The sequence below is a fragment of the Mobula hypostoma genome, chromosome 10 (assembly GCF_963921235.1).
Source record: "Mobula hypostoma chromosome 10, sMobHyp1.1, whole genome shotgun sequence".
NCBI classification, from domain to species: Eukaryota; Metazoa; Chordata; class Chondrichthyes; order Myliobatiformes; family Myliobatidae; genus Mobula; species Mobula hypostoma.
Window position 1 is genome coordinate 34,204,469 of NC_086106.1, and position 14,519 is coordinate 34,218,987.

General features: G+C 44.5%; 1 pseudogene; it reads right to left on the bottom strand.

Moving 5' to 3' along the window:
• LOC134352497 (Ig heavy chain C region-like) overlaps positions 1–3,858 on the bottom strand; it is a 75,065-nt pseudogene extending 71,207 nt beyond the window's left edge.
• Between the last annotated feature and the right edge of the window lie 10,661 nt (positions 3,859–14,519).

A 14,519-nucleotide genomic window follows, 5' to 3' on the forward strand; every position in this document is an offset into this window, starting at 1 on the left:
TAAGGTCTCCATTTACATAACTCTGGGAGAATACTGACGCTGCACCTCCAGCTGTGTCCACTTGGACATAAGCGGCATTGTGACTGTCGCCAACTTAGTACTAATGTACGCTCGCTCTATAGCGGAATCAACTGCTGCTCAGTAATTTTCTTTTCCATAAGAACGAAGCAGTCAGAGATTCTCGCGTGAAAGATTTTCAAACTTTTTGAATTGGCATGTGCTCAGCTTCGTTACTGTGGTCTGCAGCAGTACAGAAATACGTGGCCGTGTCTTCAACAATTAGGTTGCTGATCTGCAAGGAAAAGGACTTTGTTGTGTTGTTGACTGATTCCGCATATCGTCCTCCAATAGACAGCCTATCCCAACCCGATTGACTCGGTCTTTGGATGAACCATGATGTGCTACGCAGGTCACAGTTACCATCTTTTAAAACACAGTTGATCGTCAGAGTTTCGCCTGGTTGTTTTATTGCTTCTCTTGGTGTCTGTTCTACCGATACACTGAAGGCATCTGAAGGAAGGAAAACATATTTCGTCATCGCATATCTGAAGCAGCACAGCATTTAACATAAAATGAAATTTGTGGAAGCAACGGCAATATAGTAAACATTATTCTCTTTAAAACTGAACTGCACTTACTTGGCAGCCAGGTTAAAAATATCGAAACACATAAAATATTCATTGTTCCTTCACGACCTGAAAACCTGCTAAACAGAGAAGGTTCCAGACATCAGCGCAGGTTGTCTGTGCAAAGTTATGGAGGAGCAAAGACTTTATAAGCCTCGAGAGGTTGGCCTCATTTGCATGATGCAGAATGACTGCACATTCACTACCATTATAGCTTGGAAAATTATATGCATTATATCCCATAATTACATCGGTAAAATATATGACGCATTAACGTGAATGTATGGATACAAATTTAGAGAAAGATCTTCATTGCTTCCTCCCATCGTACTGAACATATTTCTCTTTGCTCTGTTATATGGAGAGAGCTTCGCAAAAACATGTTAAAAGTCTGAAGGTCATTATGACACAGAAAATGCTCTGAAACCAATTCAGTTCATCACCACGAATAACTAAAGATTATTCCTAATGATGCAGACAAACTGAATACATTCCTGTCTCCCTATCTTGCTTCCTCTATTCACCACTGGTTGTCAACATGAATCTGATCCCAGACGTAGTAACAAACTCTGAACCGAAGTTTATTTTCAATTGTGGTTTCGAGACTTAGCATGCAATGTGCGTGGATAGTAACGAAGTAACACACAAGATACTGGAGGAACTCGACTAGACAGAAAGCATTCAGTTGAAAAAAACACAAATCTGTCTAATTTAGGGTAGTAATCCGGTCATTTCTGATCAGAAGACAGAAAGGAGATGGACTTAGGGACGAAGATCCTATCAGATTGTTCATTGTGAAGGGATTTGTCAAATTCGAACAACGTGGCAAACTACGAACCATATTCCATAATGATGTCAAAGGGAGAAGAAGATGGGCAATGAATATGATAAATGATCAACTTCTGAGGGTAGCCGATACGCATAAAATAGATAATTTTAATGGAATCTATAACTTATAAGGACGAGTGGGTGGTGGCAGACGTGGCAAATTTAGTCAAGAAGATAAAGAAAGCATGCTTAAGGTTTAGGGAGATAAAATCGAACGGTGATACTGAAAAAAATATAAATAAGCAAGAAAAGTCTCAATAAGAAAATTAGGAGAGTGAGAGAGTGAGTGTGTGTGTGTGTAAGAGAGAGAGAGAGAAGGAGAGAGAGAGAGAGACCATATTTTGGCAAGTAGGATACCCACTTCGATAAACAAAGATAACTCGGCAGAGGACAGAACCATTCACGGGTAAAGTAGGAAGCATGCTTTTAGAGAGCGATTATGAGCGTGCAGTCCTAAGGTGTACTTTGCATATGTTTTTACCAAGGGGAGAGAATTAGAGGGTAGTGAGACCAGAGTGGAGCGTGCTAATTTGGCAGGACATTTTGAGATTAGGAATATCTTTAAAATCATTCGTCTTGAAGTGTTTGCAGGGCCTACTGAAGTATTCTAGGGAAAGGCGAGAACGGTGAAGGCTGATGCCATGACCAACATATTTGTACAAGTTCAGTCTGAAGTTCGTTTATTGTCATTTGAGTGTACATATAGACAACCAAACGAAATAAACGTTCCTCCGGATGACGGTGCAGCCACACAACATATATCACACACATATAAAACACCAAAATATACTATAAATAAGTTAATAAATTATAATTCAAAATGTATGTAGTAATGCGGAGTGCAGATAAATAGTAAACAGTGCAGTAAGCAGTCCGCTGGCCTAGAGACGATATACAGGCGTTGGCAGGGTATTCATTATTCTCACTCCCTGAGGGAAGAAAGAAGCTGTTGCGGGGTGGAGGGGGGTGGTGGTGGAGGGAGGATGGTGTTCCTTTATTTGGAATGGAAATGGCGTTAATCTGGAAATAATAGATTGGTGGATCTTATTGTCAGTGGTAGGGAAACTGATGTGGCGGATTCTTAGAAATAGAATGTATGAGCATTTTGGGAAAGCATATCTTAATTAAGGATCATCAGTATACTTTGTGCGAGGCAGGTCATCTCTTAGTATCAGTATTGAAAGTTTCAAGAAGGTGATGGAGATGATTGATAAAGGTAGAGAGTTAGAATATGTCTTCGTGGGTTTTAGGGAGATATGCGAGAAAGCCACTCATGGGAGATCCGTACAGAAGATTAAGAAGCATGCTATCCATGGTGACTTGGCCATTTGGATTCATGATTGTGTTGCCTACTGAAGACAGAGTGTAGTACTTGATTGATGGTTCTGCTTGCAGGTACATCACTAATGTTGTTCCGTTCCAGAACCTCCAATGATAGTGATCATATATATAGTGGCGAGCATTTGATCCATGCTGACAAAGAAAACAAGCCCGTTAAGCTCGTTTAATTCAACAGCCGAGTTTACTGGGACAAGCACCGGGCGCTATGACCCGGGGAGAAACCCACTCAGTCACATGCAGACGGGGAGGTGATTATTACATTCCCTGGTTACAGTCACTGTGACTCACAAACACACATGCAAATAACTGTACGACACAAGCTAGTGCCAGACGGTCCCAGTTCGGCACGACTGGCTTCGGCCACTCAGGCAACCGCACTCGGTATACCACATCGGAGATGCAGTCGAACAGCTCTCCCGGCCCCTTCTAATGGATTGCAAACTTGGGGGATAGTCTCTTCTTCCGGCTGCGGTAGTAGACCCATACCGGGGCCTCCACCTGGTACTGCTGTATTGGCGCCCTAGACTGACTCCGGCTCGTTCTGGGACGTTCAAGCATCTTTGTAGTGAACGAACAGCTCCACGTCCTGCCTGTCCACTGGCCAATAGAAGCGTTCGCGCAACTTGCCCAACGTCTTTGTGACCCCGAAACGGCCTGCCCCACCAGCCCGTGCACGGACCGTAACACCGTGGCTACCGCCAGAACAGCAGCCCATCCCGCTACTCCGGCGTGCCCACTGAGAGAATAGGGCTTTAATCTCTGGATCTAGGGCGGAGACCTCTGCCCATTCCGGCCATTGTCCCACGCTCAACAATCCGTGGGACAATGGCAGGAATGGGCAGAGGTCTCCAGCAGAGGATCGCTCACCTGCTCGCTGTGGAGGGCCGCGGTGAGACCGTGGTGCTTTGTTCTGACCCCGCCGGGTCCGCTTTCTGAAGCTGTCCTGCCAGAGGACCACGGCTTCGGCGCCGATGTAGAGCATTGCCCCCAGTACAACCACGCGCGCCCCCCAGCGTGCCAGCAGGTCCAGGCCAATGAGGCAGGACTCCCGGATGTCAACCATACGCACCTCGTATTTTACTGTGTTTTCCCCACTGCGATGCGCAGCCACCTCTTCCCTCTCAGCACTGCACAGTTGCCAGTAACCGTAGCCGCTGGACCGGCGGGGTTGTTGGCCCAGGCAGGGTGGATGGGCCGTATTGCGAGGAAAGCCGGATAGGTAATGGTGAGGATTGACATCGTGTCCACCAACGCAAGACCTCTGATGCCCTCTACCGCGCAGGCCACGCAAAAGCCTTGTTCTTCACCCAAACGTCCCACCCGGAGAGGCGACAACCGCAGAATTCTGCTGGAGGTGTGGAGCGGCGCCGGCTGGCTGCGCTGGGCTATGGCGTGGCGCTGCTGCGGAGCAATCTCAGGCCATATGGCTTGCCTCGCCATACCGATAGCAGAGACCACTCCGCGGCACGCCATGGGGCCTGCGCGGTGCTGGTCGGAACTGTGTCACGGGGTCCTCTTTTTGTCAGTTTCCTCCTCCACCTCGGTGACATAAGCCCAACCTCGTGGCGTGCCGGGTGACACTAGAATGCCTTGGGGGACTGAAGTTTCTTCGCCCTTTTGCCTCTGCCAGTGATGATGGTGATGTCAGGGGAACATGCTGCCGAAGACGCTCTGGCTTGAGCGCTTTACCAAAGGCGTGGAGGGCAAGCTCTTCCTGGGCAGGAACTGGGGTCTCGGCCTGAAACGTCGACTGTTCCTCTTCCTAGAGATGCTGCCTGGCCTGTTGCGTTCACCAGCAACTTTGATGTGTGTTGCTGAATTTCCAGCATCTGCAGAATTCATGTCGTATACATATAGTCACTTAGCTTATCCACTACAGCCCATTTCAAAGCCAGGAACTCCAAATTGTGTGTGGGGTAGTTTCGCTCAGAGGGTGACTGACCCTAGCTGACGAAAGCGACAGGTGTCAATCCTGTGTCCTGGTCCCGCAAGCAGAACTCCCCGAAGCCCTGTCTACTGCCATCCGTATGCAGTACATGCGGCAATCGGGGGTTTGCAAAAGCCAGCACAGCCTTTTTCCTCAGCTGTTCCTTTAGCAACTGAAAGGCTTCTTCACATTTCAGATCCCATCTCGCTCCAAAAAGCTCCGAGTGGCTAAAATAATCTTTGCCAATTTCTCTTTTAGTCCTCCTCCCTTTCTTCCCCCAGAGAGTGTAACAGCACGGAAGTTGATTTAAGTGGTCACTCGCTTTAGAATTGTCCTTCACGAACCTCCGATATTTCTCACAGAATCCAAGGACCGAGGTCAGGACGCTCACAGACTGGGGCCTTGGCCTTGTGATCACTGCTTCTATCTTAGACGGATCATTAACTACTCCATCCCTGAGACGATGTGCCCCACATAGTTGATAGACGTCCCGTACTTGTCCAGGGAAAGTTTTACCCTGCATCTTTCAGGCAGCCCTGCACCTTTCAGTAGTCCAGTCTCATATTCGTTCAAGGTGGACCGGAATACTGTGAGATCATCCAGGTAGAGCAACACCTTAAGCAAGTTCATATCCCCCTCGGCTTTCTCCATGACATGCTGGAAAGTCGCCGGGGGCTCTTGATATGCCCTGGGCTATCCTTTCAAACTGGAAGAATCCCAGTAGCCGTCTTCTCTTTGTCAGCCTCACTCATGGGTGTCTGGTAATATCCACTCCTGACGTTCAGCCCACTGAACCACTTCGCACCACTCAGACAGGCCAACGCATCCACCATTCTCAGCACAGTATACTGGTCGGCGACTGTACGCCCGTTAAGAGCCCGACAGTCCACACACATCTGTACCCTCCCATTCTTCTTCTTGGTCACCATCATTAGCGACGCATAAGGGCTTCTGGACTCAGTGATGATCCCAGCTTCCTTCAGCTTCCGGAGATGCTGCCGAACGTCTAAACGTCTGCAAGCGCCAGTCGCCGCGACCTGTCTCTGAACGGGGTGTTCTCTGTCTACCGAATGGTGTGGTGAGTGCTCTTGGAACAACCCACATCAAACGCATCAGTGGGAAAGACATATTCCATCTTCAAAATCTTCTAATTAAACTTCCCTTCCAGCTTCCAGGTACCGGGGAGTACCCGAAGTTGAATGACTCGGCAGTCAAATTTCCCTTTTTTGGAGAGAGTTTCTTCCCGACTTGTCTCACAGAGACACTAGATTTTACCGTCACTGGAAAGAGATGTGCCATTGGCATATGCCGGCTAAGGCTGCCCTCCCTCTCCGAGGTGGTCCTGACAATTACTGTCAATCTGTTCACTTGTGCAACTGGGGGCTTCTACAGCTTGAGTGTCATCAATACCCCCGCAGGTAAGGATGACTTCTCTTCGTGGTCTTCCGGAGCATCCACCAAGAGGTCCTTGACATCAGGCATTCCGGGAAATTTGGAGTTTCCCGTCACTTTAGCTACTTCCTCAGGCCGTAACACGACTGGTTTGGACTGGGTTTACCACACAGTCCCCCGTTTATGCTCATCATCCAGCCCAGTGCGGTCACACACTTCCTGAGAAGCAGCTCGGAACATGAGGTAAATAGACAATGTTCTCTGAAAACGCTCTCCAACTTTCTCCTTGCAGGCTCCCATTAGCCTTTTCACAATACGGGTATTCGTCCCCAAAAGAACTGAAGCTTTGCGCTGTTCGACCGGATCCGGACAAACTAACACAAATGTACCAAGGACCTCAGCTGCTCCCACGTCTGTCTCCGAAAACTCCAGATTCAAGCACAAGTGACCATCATACGGGTAGTCATCCGTACTAAGACGCCAGACCTCTAGCGCATTGAACTGCGTCAATGGTAAATGCGTCAAATACCGGTTGTAAAACAAATGGTACAGCAGAGTAACCTGAGAGCCTGTGTCAAATATGGCTCCAGCATAAATACCCTCGATCCGTAGCGATACACTGGAGCTTGGCCCCACTAAGCCTTCAGGAATAAGATTTTTTTGCTTTAGGGTGTTCGTTGATATATTGATTGGAACGTATTCCCCCCGAGAAGCCAGGCCGTTCCCTCACTGGGTTCTAAGTTTCCTTTCGTCTTTCTCCACTTAGGTAGCTGGGGGCTCACTCTCCGAAGATTTCCCGGCGTTCACACTCCCACCTGAAGTATTTCTCTTCCCCACAGTTATCGCAGAGAATAACGGTCGCTCCCCTTCCCGCGGGACCCCATTCACCAGCAGCCCACTGCTTCGTCCGTCCCCTCGGGGGTTCGACTCCCAGTCGGCTTTGTCATGCGGAATGGTCGCACCTGCAGATAACAACATGGATATCTCAGTTTTAATCTCAGGAACGAGTTCACTTATCACCCCCAAGGGAGGGCTATCAGGGATCAGTAGCACCGAGGCTACTACCGCAGACTGTACTCTGCTGACGGAGATCTGACACGCCTCCGTCGTATTATCTTCCTCTCTTAATTCTTTGATCAGCTCGACAAACGAGTGAGTGGGGCGCCTCTTCCGAGACATTGGGAGACCCCAAGGGATCATGTCATGTGTCTCTGCGCCTTTCAAGTACAGAGCGATCTTGGGGGTCCATGTCCCAGCTCTCTCAGAGTGGCAGCACAATTTGATAGTGTGGTAAAGAAAGCGAATCTCATGTTTGCCTTTATTAGCCAGAGATGTGTTTTCAAGCTTCAGGAAGTAAAGTTGCAGTTTGATATGTGCAGAAGTGGCTTATAAGGATTCTGTCAGAATTAGAGGTCATGTAGTATAAGGAGAGCTTGGGGAAACTAGGGTTGTTTATACTTCAGTGGCCTACGAAGGGGAGACCTGAGAGCACGTTAGAAAATTACGGGAAGCATATAAATTGCAGGAAGCCGAAATATTTTCAACAGGATTGAAATGTGTAATACTAGAGGGCATGCATTGATGGTGAGAGGGAAATTTGAAAAGAGAGGTGCGGACCGTGTATTTACATCGAGACTGATGTGGTTTGGACTCGTCACTCGCATCCTCAGTCTTCATTTCATTATGAAATGTTATTTCTTGTTAATGGCAATCGAATGAATAAATTGGATAGACAAGGGAACCAAGATCAGAGACCATGTTTCTCAGATAGAGCCACGCCTGTTCAGTGACACCATTTGACGTGGCCGAGTATTCCTACAAAATACTTCATTATCTCTTGAAATTAATGTGCTACCCATGTCAGGACAACAACCAAGGCGCAGAAATAAATTGAAAGCAAATTGAAATGGATATTCATAATTTTGTCAGTCTAACAAGAGAACATATGATGGTATTGCCGTGACTTTATGCATGTGCATTCATACTGACAGCTTAGGGTGATTCTTGATTCCTGGTACCATGTTACCATTGTCGGGATGTAAGGAGCTTGATGCTTAAAATCAGCTGATGGAGTTTTGAAATACAATTCCTCTCTTCGTTGCTCCATTCTGTTGTGAAAGAATAGCCCAACAAAACAATGTAACGTACTGAACGACCAGTAAGTGACCGTTGCGTCCTTATCTTAAGTCGCCATCCGTTATTGCCCATCTGTTGTTCATTGAAAACCGCAGCATCTGGGGTCACGTTTGCCCCGTGCTGCTTTTAGAAGGAGGCATTCGCTTAATTTCAAGAAGTAAAACTATGAGATGAGACACTGAGTACAATTATTGACAGATAGAATAGATGGGTGGAGGCTTCAGTAGTTTTGTACAGCTGTTTCAGTGAGCGGAGCTGCCACCTGCCCTGCGCTGAAAATCAAAGCCACAAGCATATTCATTGGTGATGTTGGACGAAAGTGAACATCTGATTCCATTGAGTCTTTAACCTATGACTTTCCAATACACGTGTTTTGTACAGTGGCCTCAGAAACTCGCTAGCCTCAGAAACTCGCTTGCCTCAGAAACTCTTCAGATATGATTTTATAACCGATCACCAGTACAATTAATATATACAGATGCCCAATATTGCGTGTGCGCTTCAAGCACACGCTGATCAAAACATTAAAACTCTGTTTCTCTAAATGATTTTTGAATTAATAATGGGAAACACCAAGACAGTAGATGATATTTTAAAATATATTTTCTGTCCTATTTCGTCAGAGGTTACATTCCAGAACGAGTCAGGACGAAACTTGGAAAGAAGGAGGGAATTCAGTTCTATTACAATCGGCAGGTTAGTAGTACTGAGCCAATTGATGGAGCACAGAATGGCAAGTCTCCGTGTTTGATAGATTTATGCAAGAGTCTGAAAAGTGGTGGCTGCTATGATGGCTTTTGACTTTCCAAACAACATTAGATTGTCGCCTGTGATTTTAGTGGATGGACCTGAAGTTCAATAATGGATTGCAATTCAATGTATCACATATGTGGAAGGAGGTCTTCGCATTTGTTCAGCCTTTCTGATTTCTATAAGGCAAAACGACTATAAATGTTGCCCTAAGCTAATCAACCTCTCTGCTGTATTCTCAAGTCTTTGAAATGAGTCCCTGGTCCTACGGTAATTGATGGGTCAGTGGAGAAACAGATAAGCAGATTCAAGTTCCTGGGTGTCGTCATCTCGGAGGAACTAACTTGGGCCGAATACCAATGTTTCCTCTCATTTGTAATGTCCACTATTCTGAAAATTCTTGTGCTGTGCTATTGTTGGCCCAGTGACCACAAGTGCGCACTGAATAATTTCTTCAGTGAAAACAATATAAATAATCCAGTTCTAAAATGTGTTCTAAAATCTGTAGACAAATCATCACGTACTCCACCTTATTGACACCATTGATTCAGAAACCGGAAAAGGAAACGTCCGTGAAATATACTTAAAATGCCAACAAGATAAAGGGTAACAACCTTTTCTGTGCCGCTTAAATTCCTTTGTACACTCATAGCAAAAGATGCGTGTGCGCGCACATACGCATACCTTACGGGAAACATTGGCCAACACATTGATGGAATCATGAATTAGGAGTTTCATAAGATTTGCGATATCACCAAATGAACTAGCAAAATTTTTCAGATGTACGGTGGAGAGTATTCAGACTGGTTGTTTCACCGCCTTGTGCAGAGGTTCCAAAATGTAGTATCAAAAGAGGTTGCAAAGGTTTGAAGGAAGACTTAGTCATCTGCTTCACCGACGTACCCATACCACCATCATGAACATTGCAACAGGCTGTGTCTCAAGAACGAGGCATCCATTATTAAGCACTCTCACCAGCCGAGATGTCCCCTCTTGTTATTGCCACCGAGGAGAAAGTATAAGAGCCTGAACACCCACCCTCAGCTATCATATTTCTGAATGGTCCTTGAACCTATAAATACGACCTTGCGATTCCAATTCTATGTGCTTATTTATTGCAACTTATGTTAATGCTATATCTTGCACTGTACATTTGTTGTGACGAAACACATTCAACGACATACTGTATGTCAGTGATTATAAAACTGATTTACATTCTGATTCCAATTTCAAACAGAGTGGATTTGAAACTCATCGAACAGAGCCTTAAGTTACATGCCAGTGTGCAGAAAATATGTTGTCTGTTGCTGTCTTAGACAGACACGATAGTTTTACAAGACACAGTTGTAATTTATCGGAGTGATCTGAAGATGTGCTCCTGAAGTTTGGAAGAATTCAACGAAGGAGTAGTGAGAAGTCAGGGCATATATGTACTGAGTAAGATAAAATGAAGACCTCCGATTTATAGATCAAACGTTGTAGAAAGTTAGAAAACTGATAACCAGATTCTGGTTATTGCCAAATGCTGAATCTTGCAAAAAAAATGTTAAGAAAGAAAATCAAAGGAGTTATTAAGGATACAACTGGATAACACAAAAATGACAAAAATAATGAAACCTCTTGTGCAGTTGTGAACGGCATCCAGAACCAGTGCTTAGCCTTCTGACCGAGGAAAGCTTTCATGTCCTACACTTTCTTCCACAATCTCGCTACCTGTCACAACTTTCAGGCAACTATGCACTCAAAATGCATTACTTCGCACGTGTCTGAGATATATTCAACCTATTCATTTTTGAGATATGATCAGTTTCCCAGGAAATCTGGAGAACGAACTTGGGTAAATGTCTTCATTTTCCATTATATGCTAATTTTCCTGTTAACCACAAGTTTACAAATCATTGGCACCGATATTCTCATCCAAGTTACATTGGACAACAAAGATATTGCTTCGTGAATACCTTTAAGCGTATCTCATGGATGTTGCGCTGCTGATGCTGCAAACCACCAGGAAATATCCCCATCGCGTACCACAAGCTCGGCAGGACTTGTTTTGGAAAAGCGATAAAAGCATCACGCACACATTACTCTATGCATTGCATTTACTTGCATATCGGTTTGCGATCACGTTGATACGCATGCTCTATGCGCGTAGCATATTGTACGTACTCATTATGATAAAGTAATTGTACTTTCAGGAGTATTTGTGATAGCAAGATGTCTAGCCAATGTTGCAACAGCCGTGATATTTTCTGTTGTATTTGTGGTAAGTTTACGCTTAAATATCCAAGACGGAGCAGGACTCCGCTTGTTACTAAGACATATAAGCTATACTTTGGGTGCAAAGTTCGTGATCAAGACAGAGCCTTGGCTCCTCACATTTGTTGCGCAACACTCGCTGTACTTTTTAGAGCTTGGCTCAGAGGCGCTCGAAAGTCAATAGCGTTCGTTGTCTCGATGATATGGCGAGAGCAGAAAGTTCATGTGACAGACTACTACTTCTGTCTAACCAGTGTGTCTCTGCTAAAAATAAGAAATCCATTGAATACCTCATTCTCCCTTCAGCCATGTGCCGAATGACAAATGTCTTCCAGTACCGAAGCCAGCAGAGATACGGTCCAGAGAAAGCTAACGAAGCTGTCACGATGCACCCGCCAGGTATGCAAAAAGACACAGATACTGACACAGATTTTGAAACTTTTCTGTTGAGTGAGACGCATCTGATAACTCAATCTGAGTTAAATGACCTGGTCAGACACTTGGGTTTGTCAATTGATTTAGTGGGTTGAAGGCATGAAAAGATAGTGGAAGGTTATTCAGATTGGAGGTCTTTGACTCGTGTGCCATGGGAATTGGTTATGGCTTCCCTGATGTTTCTGATATATTTTAAAAACACAGGACATTTTTTCCATTAAGCGTGTTGCTACCTCAGAATTTTATTGTTGGTTCTGATAGACAAATTGAAGATGAATACAAACATAATTGCGTCATGCAGAAATTGGAGAAAGAAGAAGTTAACTTTTATTGTATATAATTCCCATGGCACACGAGTCAAAGACCTCCAATCTGAATAACCTTCCACTATCTTTTCATGCCTTCAACCCACTAAATCAATTGTACATCCATTTGTCCAGATCATACTGGATCCCATATGATGCAACCAAACTTCCGGAGCAGTCTGACTGTCCGAACCTTTACAAAACATTGCTAAATTCCGTGTTTTATCTCAATTTTATTTAAATTTTATGTCAATAATATTGGACACGTCCTCAAAAAAACTCAGTCAAATTAGTGAGCCACAACTTTTTGCGTACAAAGCCATGTTGTACTGTTTCATGCAGCTTCTGCCCTCCTCCTTTTCAGTCTTGATAAAGGGTCTCTGTCTGAAATTTCGACTGCAACACACAAAAATTACTGGAGGAACTCAGCAAGTCAGGCAGCAGCTAGGGAAATTAATGAACAGTTGACATCTCAGGCTGAGATCATTCACCAGGACTGGAAAGGAAGAGGGAAGTTACTGAATATGAAGCTGGAGGGAGGGGAGGAGGACAATAAAAGGTGAAGGCAGCTGGGTGGGGATGGGGGATTGAGCTGAGAAGATGGGAGATGATACATGCAAAAGGGAAAGAGCTGGAGAAGAAGAATGTTTTATGGGAGAGAAGAATGAATTACGGGAGAAATGGAAGGAGGATGGTCACAATGGAAGGTAATAAGTTATTGAGAAAAAGACGGAAGAGGCCAGAGTCGGGAATTGAAAAAGAAGGAAGAGTGAAAGAAAGGATTACCAGAAATTCCAAACATCGAAGTTTATGCCATTCAGTTAAAGGCTACCAAGAGGGAGTACGTGTTGCTCTTACAACATGAGAATGGCCCCATCATGATTGAAGAGCAGACAATAGACCAAGATGTTGGAACAGAAATGGGGATCAGAATTGAAATGATTGGCCACCCAGAAACTCCTCTTTCAGCGATGCAGCTGAAGCGGTCACAAAGCAGCCCCTCAATATATTGTACATCAGATCTCAGCAATGTAGAAGAGACCACGCCCGGAGTATCGGACACATTAAACACCGATTTGCAAGTGAGGTGTTGCCTCAACTGGCCCTGAATGGAGATGATGGAGGAGGTCAATGGGCAGGTGTTCACTTCTGCCATTGGCAGCGTAAGTACCAGAGTGGAAATTGGGGGGAGGAATGAATGCACAAGGAAATCACAGAGGGAGTGATCCCTGTGGAAAGTGGGATAGGGTCGGGGAAAGTCCAGTTGTGTTTAGTGGTAGCGTCCCATTGAAGATGGCTAAAGTTGCAGAGAATGATGTGCTGAATACGAAAACTCAGGGGTGTCAGATAGGAAAAGAGGAATTACTGTCAAGGTGGCGGTAAGATAGGGTGAAAGCGGACATCTTGGAACTGAAGTACTTGTGGGTGAGAGCAGCATCAATGGTGGAGGAATTGTCTACTGTTCGCTTCCCGCCGTAGATGCCACCTGAACTGCTGAGTTCCTTCAGTAACTTGTGTTGCATTTTCTTCTTAACTTCCCTTTTCACCTTTCTTGAAAGCTCCATAAGCAGGGACGCAAAGCTTCCAGAGATGTCATTTTTTTTACTGTTAAGTATTATCTGAGATATTATACTTATTGTTTCCAATGTGTCTGCTCATCTGCGCTTTTTACTATTTTCTGTAAAGGAACATAACCCATTTTTATAGAACTAATCATAATTTAATTCTGAAATACAAAACGTACAAAACAAATAAGTAGAATTGATATCAAGTTACAAAATAAATACTCTAAATGTTTTCAGAGCCTCAATTTCGGTCCTCTCCGTATAATTTCAAGCAGCTAAATATTGACAGGTGTGCAGCCATTTTGATTCTGATTATTTTCGTTGCAAAAATAAATCCTAGGGTCTGCCCCGAGGCCATATATAGCATAAAGCTTCCAAATTGTAAAGGAACTAAAACAAGGAACTGGCATTTTCGCAGGAAGTTTTTATGGCATCCATTTCAGAAAACCTCAACAATCTATTCAGAACAAGATGTGTTATCTTGCCCTTGACAGAGAATAACATGATTCTGACAGTTATTCTATATTCCATTATGTGTTTATTTAAAGTTAGTGAACTTATAGATCTTTGGTACAATTGAGAGCATAGGAACACAGCCTAAATTTTGGCTGTTCCAACCCTTCCGAAAGCCCTTCGGTCAGAACCGGTTCTCGTGATAATTTATCTGACTTTCATGTCAGGTAAACTTGGAGGGAAGTTAGAATATACCTTTACCAAACAAACCAGATCTAAAATGTCTTCCTGGCAAATGGGTGTGATAGACTTTGATAACAAATTGACTAATCTTTTAAGAGTGGATGAGTCCTTTTCATGGATAAGACTCGCCAATTACAGTCACAGATGATTAACAAATAGAGTTTGAAATAAGGCATTCATTATAACCTCCAGAGAGCTAGTGTCATTTTAGTGCCCTAGATATTAATATGACAGGACAGGTGGCTGCATGGCTCCGGTGCTC